The 13,989-nt window shown below is 47.6% G+C and overlaps 1 protein-coding gene across 5 annotated transcripts in view; it reads right to left on the bottom strand.

Moving 5' to 3' along the window:
* The window catches only part of POGZ (pogo transposable element derived with ZNF domain), a 37,865-nt gene extending 31,062 nt beyond the window's left edge, over positions 1-6,803 (bottom strand). For 3 of the 5 annotated variants that reach the window (XM_082332842.1, XM_082332848.1, XM_082332843.1), the window contains exons 1-2: positions 6,403-6,803; positions 4,248-4,507 (exon numbers count right to left, since the gene is read on the bottom strand). The gene's annotated coding sequence lies outside the window, so the exon portion shown is untranslated. The remainder of the gene's footprint in view (positions 1-4,247; positions 4,508-6,402) is intronic. The other 2 variants (XM_082332846.1, XM_082332847.1) reach the window with 2 other exon arrangements.
* Between the last annotated feature and the right edge of the window lie 7,186 nt (positions 6,804-13,989).

Here is a 13,989-nt window from a genome sequence, read left to right as displayed (position 1 = left end):
GATTCTACTAGCAGTGAGTGGCCTAGTCAGAAATAAAACTCAAGATGCCCAGCCCTTGTTCACATAACTGAACACAAACTTCCTCCTGTTCTGTTAAAGAAAAAAAAAAGGGGGGGGGGGGGGGGGAGACGACAAAAATAATCTCTAAATGACACAGGGCAAGAAAATAGGTTCCAAGAAATGAAGCTCTGAAGTACAGGTTTATGCTAGAGATCTGCTTAGCAAGGGAAAGCAGGAATCAAAGAGCCTTAAATATTATTTTCTCTGCCTGTTAACATAAACTTTTTTATAATGACAAGATCTTAGTGAAAACAAGCAAAATCTCATACGAGAGAGACACTAAGATCTTGAATGGATAGCCATTACAACTGGTCAATAACTACATATCTATGATTTTCAATATTCATCCTTCACAGAAGCATCTAGAAAAAAATCCTCCGTGAAGCTTCTAGGACAAAGCTTCTCTTCGCTGGCAAAACCGGTGACGCTCACAACAGTAACTGTTTGTCTGGAATCATATTACTCCACGCCGGACAAGCAACAGTGCCTTAATGCTATAGCGATGGGCAGTCTATAAATAGTCAGGACAAATAACCTGCTCTATTAATTAAAGCACGCACACACGTCTACCCAGGAAGGTTAGAACTACAGAGGAAGTCTTTGCACACATTGTTAAAAAAAAATAAAATTATTCAACACCTCATAATTATTCAAAAGATGCAAAGACAAAATGCTAAAGAGACTGTACTTACAAGCTTCTTTTGACACTAACTTACATTATGCGCATAGTATTTCATCTGTTCATATCAACTGAACTAAGAAAATGTCTCCTCTCTTCTATAATGTAACAGCTTTGTTTTTCAAAGCTTTGATCTTGAATATTTTTGTATGTAGGAAGCCTTTGCTCAATAAAATGATTAATCCCAATGATAAATACTCTACATTTAGCTTTTCAGCACATAGTTGGCAGATGCTTGGTTGAAAAAATATGGATGCCAAAAAAATGTACAAAAAAAAAATAAATTACAAGAGTGTTCTAGACACACTGCAAGAAATAAAGCCTTTCAGACCGAAAGGTATTTTCTCTCCCCTTTAGCTGGAAAATGGGAGAAGACCTTCAGGGGAAGAGCCAACCTATATTAGCTTTACACAAATAACTGGCACGACTGCAAGACACAGACCCTTCATTTTTTGTCCGCTGATGTGGTTCATACTCATTGCTGCCATACAGGGGAAAAAAGCCAACAGCCCTGTAACTCTTCAATTCAAAGGCTGGCCACCTGATTACATTCTCTGATCAACGTGACCACCATTACCGGGGGAAATCCAACGACAAAGATTTTTTATTTGCATACAACTAGACAGGCTACCCGGTCACGAGAAAAGGAGAAATCCTTTTCTTTTCTCCTGTTTCACCCGGGGGGGGGAATTCTCCCTTGTAATTTCAACTGAAATTTGGAATCCAGGATCCAAATGCATTTATCAACGAGCCACTTTCACACAGTTAAAGAGATCAGATATAATCCCTCCAGCCTGTCATTATTTTCTCAAGAGCAAATGACGGAACAGGTAGAAAGGACAAAACGCTGTACTCCGGTTTAAAAGATCTCCGGCACTTTCGGTCTTCAAAACCATCTCAATAAACAAAATAAACACTTAGCCCAGTTTCTCCACCTAAATGAGGTGGCAAACAAAGGACTCGGCTACCACAATGCAAGTTTTAACTCAGTAAATTCACCGGCTTCGAGTGATGCAAGCAGAGGGAATCGGGTCCCAAGTGTTTTCCATTATCTAAAGCACCTGTGGATAGCAGGTTTTACGTGACAGCTGCAGAATAAGGCAGCTGCATCTCATTGAAGTGATCTCTAAAAGATGTGTGGTTATATATTTACAGTTTCATTCACAGCTTGATATTATTTGACACAAAGCAAACAAGTTATGACATACATATGCTGTATATACACACGCACTCTTCTTTTTAAAAAGGACTTCAAATTAATGACTTGTTCACAGTGTTCTTCAAAATTCAGATGATGGGATGCGCTACTCTTGCTATATGAGCTTCACTTTCTAAGGCTTTTAATTAAAAAAATGTATAAATAAATCGTTACTTGTCAGGGCACCGCTGGTGGCCCAATTTCTGCCTACTGGGTGAAATCATCTGCAACACAATCAGTCTTAAGGGCATACTAGCAGGTCAGAAATAAATACGTACTCCGTGACACAGGTGACTTGGTAAAGCAAAAAGCGGAATTTTGTTTGAAGAGGGAACGAAGAGGAGGGACGGAGACTACTACTACCACCTGGAATTTCAGGAGGGACGGAGACAATTACCCGGAATTTCACACCGTCCTCCCTCCAACACGATGTCACCTAGAGAGGCACGAACACAGCCACGTACTTTGCTGATGGAAAACCAAGGCAGAACTCGTCAGCCTCGCGTGGCTCAACTGCGGGAAGCTCCGACAGCGCAGCGAAGGACCCGGGAACCTCCGCTCCCACCCCCCGCTCCCCCGGACCCGAGCTGCCCGTACTGCCTTTCTCCAGGCAGGAACGAGCTCCAGGGGCAAACGCATTCACGCTCTGACCATCGCAAAATGGGTAGCAAATTCAGTAATTTTAAGTAACAGATATCCTAATCTTAAAAGATATCACCAAGCCTTCACGAATCCCAATTTAAAGCTTTATTCACATTTTCAAAAGAGAATATGCATCTTCGTGCAAATTTACAACACAAAAAACCCCAAGTGAATATGCAGTGAGAATCAACCCAAGTGTTAGCACCCAGCATTCACATACCAGTATTTTTTTTTCTTTTTTAAAGAAAAAAGTCCTGACTGACTCCAGTGGGGAACTCATGCTTACAGCTGACTGGTAGCGATGAAGGACTGAATAAAGTTGAGGGAATGATGAGGGGATAGTTTACGAACTTTAAAGATGGGCCTTGCATCTTCCAAAAGTCTACAGCTAACAAATTTTAGTGCAAAGGTGACTTCTGCAAGTTCTCGCACAGAGCTTCCACCTCAGTCGCCGATGCCACCACACCTGGCAGCAGAGCAGTTGGGCCAGCGCTGGCACAAAGCAGCCCCAGAACAAGGAGTAAGTCCCTGCAGCGGATCTGCGTAGGGAACCTCTGCAACAGCTCCCGGAGAGAAGAGGCTGTGGGCTGGCAATCGGGCTTTGGGGAAGGAGGAAACACACCCGGGGCGCACTGCGTCCTACCGACCCCACCGAAACGAGGGAACGCGGCTGCTCTGCCCCGCAACGAGAGGCAGAGGTAGGCTGTGCGCAAACCACATCCCAGAAGATGACATTTTTAGCACCGAGCACATAAACTTTCTTCATCCTTCTTGCCAAAGGTTTGTCACTTCTTATGCCGGTCTAGATTTGCCACTGAAGATTTAATCGCAGCATGGTTATAATGTTATCCATACCTTTCCCCCAACTATAAAACAACCTTCTCCCCTCCTGTCAGTCCAGAAAAGAAAATCTAAAATCTAAGATTGAGGGTCTATCTTTAAGAGACCTACAAATAAGCTTGAGGAGATGATTCGACACGTGCTTTAGGACGGAAATAAATGCATTAATCAACTTCTCTTGTCCAAGTTCTCCTTCTCAATGGCCACTTCTTCTCTCCATCGCGTCTTCCCCGGGTGAACGCGCAGCCTCAACACAACTGCTGTCTTGTTAGTTATTTTCTCACTTACTTTCAAGAACGTGTACTTAACAGCAAGGAACGTATCTTAACTTTTTAAGAACCTAGAAACCTGATGAGGTTACATTAAATGCAAATGAATCCTACGATAAAGGTTTCTGCTGTCAAGACATGCTGCAATCCCTGCCCTGAAAAAAAGATAATGCTCTTCAGTGGCTTTTAATGACTAACCGGCACAGCCTAAAGCTGATATAATCTAAGCGATGAAAATACATATCGGATGATGTTTTCATTACTGTTTATGTGGCTGCTCCTCACGAGCAACACCTCCGAAAGAGAGGGGAGGCGAAAGGTGCTGCGCAAGCTGAATGCCAGAGCTCAACAGTTACATCCTTCGGGCCAAGGTAAATTTACTTTTTGTTGACTGATGTGGTTGACTTGACTTTGCGGGGTACTGAAATGATTTCAAAAAGCATTTCCTATGAATGCTATCATTTAAAGTCCTATATGTTTTATTAAAGGCTTTGAAGTGTGTGATGCCTACTAATTAAAATGTATTATTACACACTCAATTATAACGATTGTTATCTACCTTAAAGTTTGAGCTGCAGAGTGATGAAAACAAACGGCTTTCTGATTAGTTGTGTCTACAGGCTGGCTTAACACCGCTGGCGTGTTTTGGGAGCACGGGACTACCTTGAAGCTTCTAGCGTCCAAGAGCGTGTCTGCAGCTAACGTTTCTGCAACGGGCTCCTTTGTGAGGAGACAGCATGGAGCACCCCCCTCATGTCAACGTGGATGCAGGTCTACTCGCAGAAGACAGTCGGAGGTTCTCTGACAGCATCTAAGCAGCTGTGGGGATGGTGCACACAAACAACGTAACCGTGTAGATCCACAAACACAAGACCAGCTGTAAGCAACGTGTGCAGAACCCCGCACCCAGACAGAGCTTAAAGCGGCAAGGGAGAGCAGGCTCTCTGGGCAGGCAGCCCTGCAGGACAGCCTTAGGCACGCTAATAATTATGGGACTGAAAAAAAGATGTGCATCCAGTAAGCTTGGCTTCACATTCACGGATAAAAATTAACAACTGCAGCAACCTGAAGCTATGAAACAGTGTACACGGAGAACCAGAGCAGGGAAGATGCGCAATTTGTATATCCTTGCAAAGTATTTCCTAAAAGAAGCAACAGATCCCCCCGACCCTCTACCCCCACTTTCGATCACTCACTCCTGCCCCATTTGGTATGTCTTGGTGACAGCTGCAACTGCTGCCAAGTTAATAAAAATAAAGCTGTGTGTGTTGTCATGTGTTGCGTGTTTTCTGCAAGGGTGTTGGGCAGCAGGCTTCATGCCTCTCCGTCATCTCCACACATGCTTCGTGTCGCATCCCAGCCAAGGGGAAGGAGCAGAGAGCGAGGATGCCCTAGCGCAGCAGCCCGGGTTCCCCAGACAGGCGGAGGAGCAGGACCACAGCAAGGGCCAGGCAAACGTCTTGATGACGCCAAACATCTGATTTTTAATATCTGTAGCCAGAAGAATCAGCCACGGGGTATTCCGTTTAAGTCTTTCAGTGAGCCCAGTCCTGCTCCAGAAGAACCTGCTAAGCTGAATTCCTGGCCCAGCAATGGGGCGGGCGAGCAGGTATGCCAGGGGCACGCTGCCTACCGGGGGGAAGGCGCTGGCCAAGGGTGGCGAGCGATCCAAGGTTTCGTGTCAGTGTAAGGGAACGGGGCAGGTGAGGAAGCAAAGGGAGAGGGCCTGCAAGCTCAGGGAAACAAATAAAAAGAACATTTCCCCCTCTACACCGAGGCAGACGTGCTGGGGAAGAGCCCCTTGACCGGGGCCGCGGGCAGGGAGCCCGGCACTGAGGCCGCTCGTGTCACCAGAGGACGACACCGAAGGGAGAAGCGAGCGGCCGGGCAAGGAGACCCCCGGGCCAGGGGAAGCCGCTGGGGAGAGGGGCAGGCCGGCAGGGCCAGCTCCCCCCGGCCTCGGACCAGGCGGCAAGGCCGAGGGGGAACCGCTCCGTGGAGGCGGAGAAGGCGCAGGCCGAGGGGGCTCTCGCCCTCTGAAGGGGTGGGCAGAGGCTCCCCCCACCGTCACCCTCCCTTACAAAGGGGCAGAAAGGACATTTCTCCAGAGGAGCCCAGCAAAACCCACCCTCAGCGTATTGTGGCGGCTAAGAAAGAGACAGAAAAATAATCCCCGTGCCCAACATGGCCGCCCACCCAGCACCAGCCCCGGGAAAAGGAGGAGGGGGAGGCACGACGGGGAGGAGGCGGCCGCCCCCTCCCCCGGGCACGGCGACCCCGCCAGCGGCGGGGGGCGGCCCCGCTCGGCGGCGGGGGGGGTGTGCGGCGGCGGGGGGGTGAGCGGAGGGAGCTGCCGGTGCCGCTTCACCGCGCCCCCCCCCCCCCCCACCGGCGGAGGGGGGTGTGCGCGGATCCCTCCGCCTCCCCTCAGCGCCCCGGCGAGCGGCGGCGGGGCGGCATTCCGCCGCCCAGCGGGAACCGCCGCCGCCGCGGCTCCTCCCCGTCCCCCGCCTCGGCAGCCCCGAGCCCTCCCTCCTCCTCCCGCCGCCGCCGCTTTGTGTACGGCGCGCTCCGGCCCGGCCGCCACCCCCCCCCCCTTCTCCCCCAGACCCGGGCGGTTCGAACCGGTTCCAACGGTCACCCACCGGCGGCGGCGCCGCCCCCCCTCCCCGCACGCCCCCCCGCCCCCACATAACGGGCTCGCAGCGCCTCACCTTCCTCCGCCGCCGCCGCGCTCTGCCGCCGCCGCCGCCGCGGCCGCTCGCTCTTAAAGGGCTCCGCCGCTCTCCGGGCGAGGCGACCGGCAGGGGAGGGCAGGTGGCATGAGCCCGCGGGAGCCCCGAGCGCGATGCTGAGGAGGAGGAGGAGGAGGAGGAGGAATTATCTCTGTTTCTGCGCTCCCTCCGTACGTTCTGGCGGGGGGCGGCTCCGTGCTTTGCGTGTGTCTCCCCCCCGCCACCCCCCGTCAGAGCAGAGAGGGGGAAGGGAAAAAACAAAAAAAAAAGCCCGCCCGGCGGGCTGATACACGCGCGAAGCGCCCGCAGACACACGGACACACACACACACACACACACATACACACACACACACAAAAAGGGGACCTGGCCGGCGGAGGGATACGGTGACGTCATTTCCTTCTGGGCCGCGGGGCGGCGGGGGGATTGGCGCGCGGCGCGGTGACGTCACCGGGAGGCCGGCGCAGCCGCTGCCCTGGCCCTGACGAAGTTTGTCAGAAGCACAAATGACGCGGGGGGGTCCGCGCCCCCCCCCCCCCCCCCCGCGCCCTCCCCTCAGCGGCGGCCGCCCCGGGCGGCGGCGAGCGCGCGGGGCCGGGGCAGGCGGCGGGAGCGGCGCCCTGCGCGAGGCGCCCGCCGCCATCTCCTCAGCGGGCCCCGAGGGGCCCCCGCCCCGCCGCCCCGGGAGGCGCCCCCGCCCCGCACCGGCCCCCGTCAGAGCTGGCCCGCAGCGAGGCTCCGCCGCCCCGCCAGGCCCCTCGGGGCCGGGGGGAATGCAGCCCCCCGCGCCGCGGCCGAGCGAGGAGGCGGCTGGCCTTGGCGTCGGCGGTCTCCAGCCAAAATCCCCCACCTGTGGCCCGCGTTGCCGTTGGCTTCACCTGTAGCTGTGGAATTGGCCGCCTTCGGTGGCGCTCGTGGCGTCTTAGACCCACCAGGCGCCGTAGGTTGGCAGTATGGCGAGGATTCAATGCCACTATCTAGGGGTGTAGGGGTAATTAGGTTATTGATCTTGTAATTAGCTCTGATGTCTTAACCGCAAGATTATTTTGGTGGCTAGCAGTGTTGTCCAGAGTCGAGCCTGCTGCCTTTGCCCAGCAGCCTTTCGTTTTCCTGGGGAAAGTGGGGAGAACCTGATGTGGTCACGGGGCTGGAACCCATCACCCATAAAAAGTAACGTGTTCGTGACGTTGCTGCGATTCAAACACGTTTTTGGTGGCTGTGTTTCCAAACGAGATACATTTAGTGATGGAAGAGACTTCCAAGGTCCAAAAATCGTTAAGCCGCCTTTTTGAGGAAACTATTCCTTACCTTGACGTCGTACGTCTCTCTGTGAGACTGGTAATCGCGTCAGAAGTTGGCACAGGTCCCGTCCCTCGGGGACGGCGTCGAGGGGGAGGCTGAGGATTCGATCGCCGTGAAGTTCTCCACCGCGTCTGTGGAGGCTTCCCCGCCGTCGGGACGGGCGGGCGCGGCAGCGCGACGGCACCCGGCGCTGTCCGCCTGGCTGCCGGGGCTCTGCCTCGGCGGGTACCTAAGCCTGTACCTAACTTTGTGTACGTAAACGATCCAAATGCAATCAAAGCAACTACATAAATGCTTAAAATTGTGCGTTTGCTTAAGTACCTTGCTGGATCGGTGCCATCTAAGTTCTCCTGCGCTGTCAAGCCAGCGTATCATCAGTGACTACATTTCTCCCTAGCATAAATTCAGATGGTTTATATCTTTAATAATGAACTTCTTATCGTGATTATATCTTTAATAATGAACTTATTGTGATTATATCTTTAGTAATGAACTTCTTATTGTGAATAATTCAGCAACGATGGAACATACAGCTTTTAACTACGTACAGTACGGACCGAGTACTGAAGATTGTATGGTTAAAATGGATAATGCATGTTTTTTATTAATAGTTAACGTATTTAACAAAAATATAAGTATATATTTTACAACTCTGTTAACATTTATGTCTTCGGCATACTTTGAAATGTCATTTTATTTATTAATCTTAAAACACTCTTATGAATTTGGTAAGTAGTGTGCTTCCCAAAGGGACCCCCTTGCTGTGATACCCGTGTGTTGCTAGAATGTGATTTATTATTCTGCAGTTCATTAAACAAGCACATTCATTTTCTTCTGATGGTCTTCATGAGTTACCAGTCGTTCTTCCTGCTCTACACAATGCACCAGGCTGCTTCACCTCACGCTGGAGGGAAGTGCTTCCATTTAACTGTCTCTCTGTCACCTATAAATCCTATACATACGCAATACAAAGGGCTGCGTTCTCTTCTGTGGTTATGCCGCTGATAATAATAACAAACATCATTATGGCTAGTTATGCATTTGTATTCCTGATTGCACTTCGCAGCCTCTGCCTTAGATGAAGCATTATTTAATTATTTAATATAATAATAGCAATTTTCACTTGCTTTTTCAGAAAATGTAATCTGGAAGCTATGAATAAAAAGTGATTTTTTCCTTAAATGAAGGAGAAAACAGCCAGCCGCGCTGACATTGCTAGCGATGGGAAAAATTAAGTTTGTAAATGGAATTCAGATGTCGATAGCAGCAAGGGTTTACCAAGGAAGTTTTATATTACTGACTGATGACTAATGATTGTGTTTACCGCTGGAAAAATTATCATCTGCTAATCCCAAACTTGATTTCTTCCTTCCTTGTGAATGCAATGTTTCTTAGACCTAAGAAACCATAAAAATTCACCAGGGTGGTTTTGTCTTTATCCAGCCTATGTTCTGCAGATACCACAGCCAAATGGAATTAATGACGGGGAGAAGGCAGCTGCTTTACACCACATCACCGTTGGTGAGTTATTTTTTATTTTTGCCACGTCCAGCTGGGACAGAAGGAAAGCCCTCTATTTGGGGAGTGTGGTAGGATGAGAAGTTTTTAGTTGCTATTGAAATGCATAAATTCAGGAGGGTAGAACGATAGGAGACTGATATTCTTGCTCCAGAAAGAAAATTCCTGTTTCTTTAGGAATACAGATAATTGTGAATGATGTATGTTTCAAAACACAACACACAGGTGGGCTTCTGTGTTTCATCTGGTCAATACCAGCTGTATGCGTTTGGGGCAAGCCAGGAGGGGCCTTGCACTGCAGGTGTTTACCTTGATGATCCCTGGCTGAAAGACGCCGGAAACTAACCAGTCTTGAAGGAGAGGGAAGGCAAATACCTGTGCAGACATCGAAACGCTGTTTTCCTCAGGGCTCATTCACCCGAGGAAAACGAGCCACGTTGAGATCGGCACGCGCCAGCCAACCTAAGCATGACGGTCAAGCAGGTCCAGCTGTGCGCCTCAGCTGAACGAGCCCTAAAACGTTTTCCTAATCTCATGTAGGTTTCAGTAAAAAGTTTGACTTCCTACTGAAAAGTAGGAAAACTCAACTGATAAATTATGTGTTCCGAAGAGAGTGAGTTGGAATATCGGATTTTGCTTCTGCAGCTAGGCAGGGGTTTGGACACTTGCCATGTAAGGGTTTCTGCCAGGGGTCTAAGATTGGAACCACCTGCAGCAAAGAGTGAAGAAGTTTCAGCATGTGGTTTTAGAACAACCGAAAAATCCTTGGAAGGATGTATTTCAGCTCTGAAAGTGGAACAGGTCGTAGTAGACTTTCTCCATTTCTTAAGTATACTCAAAAAATAGCGTGGGGCTGGCCAGAAAAATAAAGATTTTGAGGGAGCAGAAATTTCCACTAGAATATGTTTGAATGAAATAAGCTTTGAGAATGCCACTAACAATTTGAAAAGAAAATTATATCTGTAACTGCTTTTTTTCCTCTGGCAGACGGGCTGCGTCAGGTGCATCAAGGTAGACGGACGTTTGCGCAGCAAGGCGTGCTGGCTGCCCAAAATACCCAAGCTTGCTACAGTTAAGTGACCTTTTTCCCTGATTTTTTGCAGTTCCTTTATTACATTCATTTGTTGCTTTAAGTGCAGGTCATTTCCCTGTTTCCTTTTGGTTACAGAACTGTCTCTCCGTTTCATTTATCCCACTGAATTAATACTTAGGTTCAGTTTGTATTGTTTGTGATGAATTTAAAGTTAACTGGTATTCTTTAGATTCGAATGTTTAAAACATCCACATGTTCTATATTTTAACTGACATATACAATTTTGAACTTTGTTTTTCATTTTTTCAAACAAACATTGAAAGAAATGTCTCTAGCTCTTCCTGAAATGCTTTTCCCAACCTCCTCATGAAGCAGAAGTCAAATGTGTTGTTTTACCTCAAAAGACTGGATTTGGGGAATCCTCCATTAAATGTTTTTCCATAATACTTTGCACAAATGGGTCACTGTGATGCCTGAGGATGCTTATTAATTGGTTACACGCTCAATTTAATTCTCAAATATGTTGTAACTCATTTACATTTACAAGGTGTAGCACAGAGCACAAATTTTCAGTAGTTTATAGCTATAAATTTCTCCCTTCTCTCCAAAATTTATCTATGATAACTAAATGTGTAGAAAATTTCCTCCCCTCTCCACTGCCGTTTCTGTACAACCTGGTGGATAGCGTAAGGATAGGAATGGGTGACCAGGAGCTACTTAAGCTGTTTGAAACCACATAGCCACTGAATGCGTAAGCCTCAGTCACCACTTGTGTCTTTGAAAAGATTGCTAAAAATCATTAAAAAGCCCTTACATTTCTATTTTTAGGGTAGAAATCCGCCGAGCTGTTTTAGTATGTTGCAGAGAGGTAAGGAGTACTTTCTTCTTTTTTTTCCCCTTTTTTTCCCTGTCCTTTTTTACTTAAATGAGCTATTACAATATGAGGTCCTGGGGGACTTGATTAACTGTTGGAGGTACGCACTTGGAGTTACATTTATAAAGATACGCCCTCTGAAAAGAAACCGCCCTCTGAACGAAGGATATCCCCAGAGTTCACACCGAAGTTTTGGACCCGTTTGGCCAAGAGCATAGTCACAATTACAGGCTCTTCTTTGAATGCAGATTTGTGTAACAGGGGAAATACTGAGGTAGGTCAAACCTCAGCCTTTCTTTTTAGAGGGGACACTAAAGCGCATTACGGCCCAGCTCTTGGCCAACACAGGTCTTGAGAGAGCCTAATTGAGCAACAAAGGTACGAAAAAGGAGCGGGATTCCTTTCCTTAAAAAGCTGCTAAGACGTGGCAATGTTTTACTGACAGCTGATAATACTAGTCCTGAAATAATGACAATATTATCCGCAAAATATGAGCTAATTACTTAGGCAAATAACCTACCACTGCAGAAGAAACCTGCTCAAGGGAAGTCTTAATAAAAATAGAGTTAGAGGCCTCTAGCCTACAGGACTCTGGGATTTGGCCCAGGATCAAGATATTTCTCTGCAGGAAGCTGTTGTGGCTATAAAAATGTCTGTCTTTTTAATCGTTGGGTTTGTTTGTCTTGTCAAGTCCCAGCTGAGATTTCCCTTTGCAGTTTCTCTAAACATCTGGTTGTTGTCATTTCATGATTATCATCCTTGAAGTAAAAGATTGGGCTCTTCAAGATGATGCAATTTCTTTAAACATTATGAAATTATTAAAAATAATAAATGTATGGGATTTTGTACTTGTTTCAGCTTCAAGCCGTGCGCTCTCCATAAACATGAGGCTTAGCATATTGCCTCTTAGAAAGAAAAACTGTGATTCCTTCAGATAGCACGACTGCGGGACTTAACAGAAATCTCTATTGTAAGATTGGTGACAAAATTTGAAAGTTGTCAAAAGCATCATTTATTATTACACGTGTAGATATTTAACTCTGGTTGCCAATGGAATTGCCATATAGATGTAGTGTTTTATATAACAATTAAAGAACAATAATGTGGTTTGCAAGTATCAATGAAGTTCAAAGAACGCTGTCAACATTTGTGTTGCAGATGATCACTTTGCCATCCTGACATCAATTAATGCATCGAGACCTGCTTCCATGCTGTTTTAAGACAAATTCACGCTAATGCTGCTCAGCCTGCCTCCGAGTCCACATAAGGTTGCGTCGCGGTTTAACCCCAGCTGGCAGCTGAGCCCCGCGCAGCCGCTCCCTCGCTCCCCGCAGTGGGACGGGGGAGAGAATCAGAAGGGTAAAAGTGAGAAAACTCGTGGGTTGAGATAAAGACAGCTTAATAGGTGAAGCAAAAGCCGCGTGCGCAAGCAAAGCAAAACCAGGAATTCCTTCACTGCCTCCCATCGGCAGGCGGGTGCTCAGCCGTCCCCAGGAAAGCAGGGCTCCGACACGCCTAACGGTGACTTGGGAAGAGAAACGCCATCGCTCCCAACGTCCCCCCCTTCCTCCTTCTTCCCCCGGCTTTATATGCTGAGCGGGACGCCGTACGGTGTGGAACAGCCCGGTGGCCAGTCTGGGTCAGCCGTCCTGGCTGTGCCCCCCACCTCCTCGCTGGCAGGGCGGGAGGAGAAGCTGGAAGGTCCCTGACGCTGTGTAAGCACTGCTCAGCAACAGCTGAAACATCCCTGTGTTACAACTGTGTTTCCAGCGCGCGTCCCAAACACAGCTAGCCCCAGGCTAAGAAGAAAATTAACTCTATCCCAGCCAAAACCAGCACAGGTTGGGAACAAATATCCGGATAAAGAAACTGAGAAAGGAATTCCGAAAACTTTGTTTAAGATGCCTTAGACATTTCTAGCTTCCAGGCTAATTCTGATAACGATGGTATTCTTTCAGGAAAAGCACCCCTCCACTTCCAAATTTCTCCATGTTTTCATAATCCCTTCTCTTTCATAATCCCGTAATCCATAATCCTTGATACTCCTCCTTTGCTGCTGTTTGTAGATCTGATGCGCCTATCCTCTGTTTCACGTGTGGTACGGTGCTGAAATTACTTGTTAATATGGATCCAGAGTAGACTTCTGGAGAGCTACAGTGGAAACATCCTTCCGATTTGTCAGTGAATCATTACATGGCTATTTTTTTCATTTGATAGTTTTGTAGATATTTTTACACCAAACTTAGAGTTGTTTTATATAAGCTATATGTTTAGTTAGGAGAAAGTTGTGGGGCACAACATCAAACTTCCCACTCGAACCAAGATACACGCTCTTCTCTACTTCTCCCCTTTTGATCAGTCTTCTCTTATCGTAGAAAGAAACCGGTGTGCTGTGATTTGTTCTCGATAATTACAGGCTAGTTCTCTCCAAGTTATTTTAAGATTCTAACAAATTGTTGAACAATTTTCCAGGGAGTGAAGACGACGAATGGTGTATATTTCCTGGTCTCTTCTTTTGAAGGTAGGCTGCGATGGACTCTTTTTTTGTCTTCTGCAACCTAATTTATCCTCCACGAATTCCCCCAGATAAATTCTGGTGTCTCCATTGACTCCAAAGTTGTTGTGGATAAGTCACTTAAACTGCAAATTGGGCCAGTAATTGGGTAGTTTTCATTTTTGGGTGCTCAGCATGAAACATCTGCGGCCAAATTTGCAGAAGGGACAAGTGAGTTGCCTATGTTGTTATAAATAAGCTAAACGCTTGTGCTTTTTTTAAAGAGGGTATTGAAATTTAGTAATTGTTTTTGGCCAATGGAGTTATAATTCTCCTCCCTCTCAA

The sequence above is a fragment of the Platalea leucorodia genome (assembly GCF_965183815.1).
Source record: "Platalea leucorodia genome assembly, chromosome: 24".
Taxonomy (NCBI): Eukaryota; Metazoa; Chordata; class Aves; order Pelecaniformes; family Threskiornithidae; genus Platalea; species Platalea leucorodia.
Note: the sequence above shows the minus strand (reverse complement) of the source record. Positions and strands in the feature narration are given on the sequence as shown.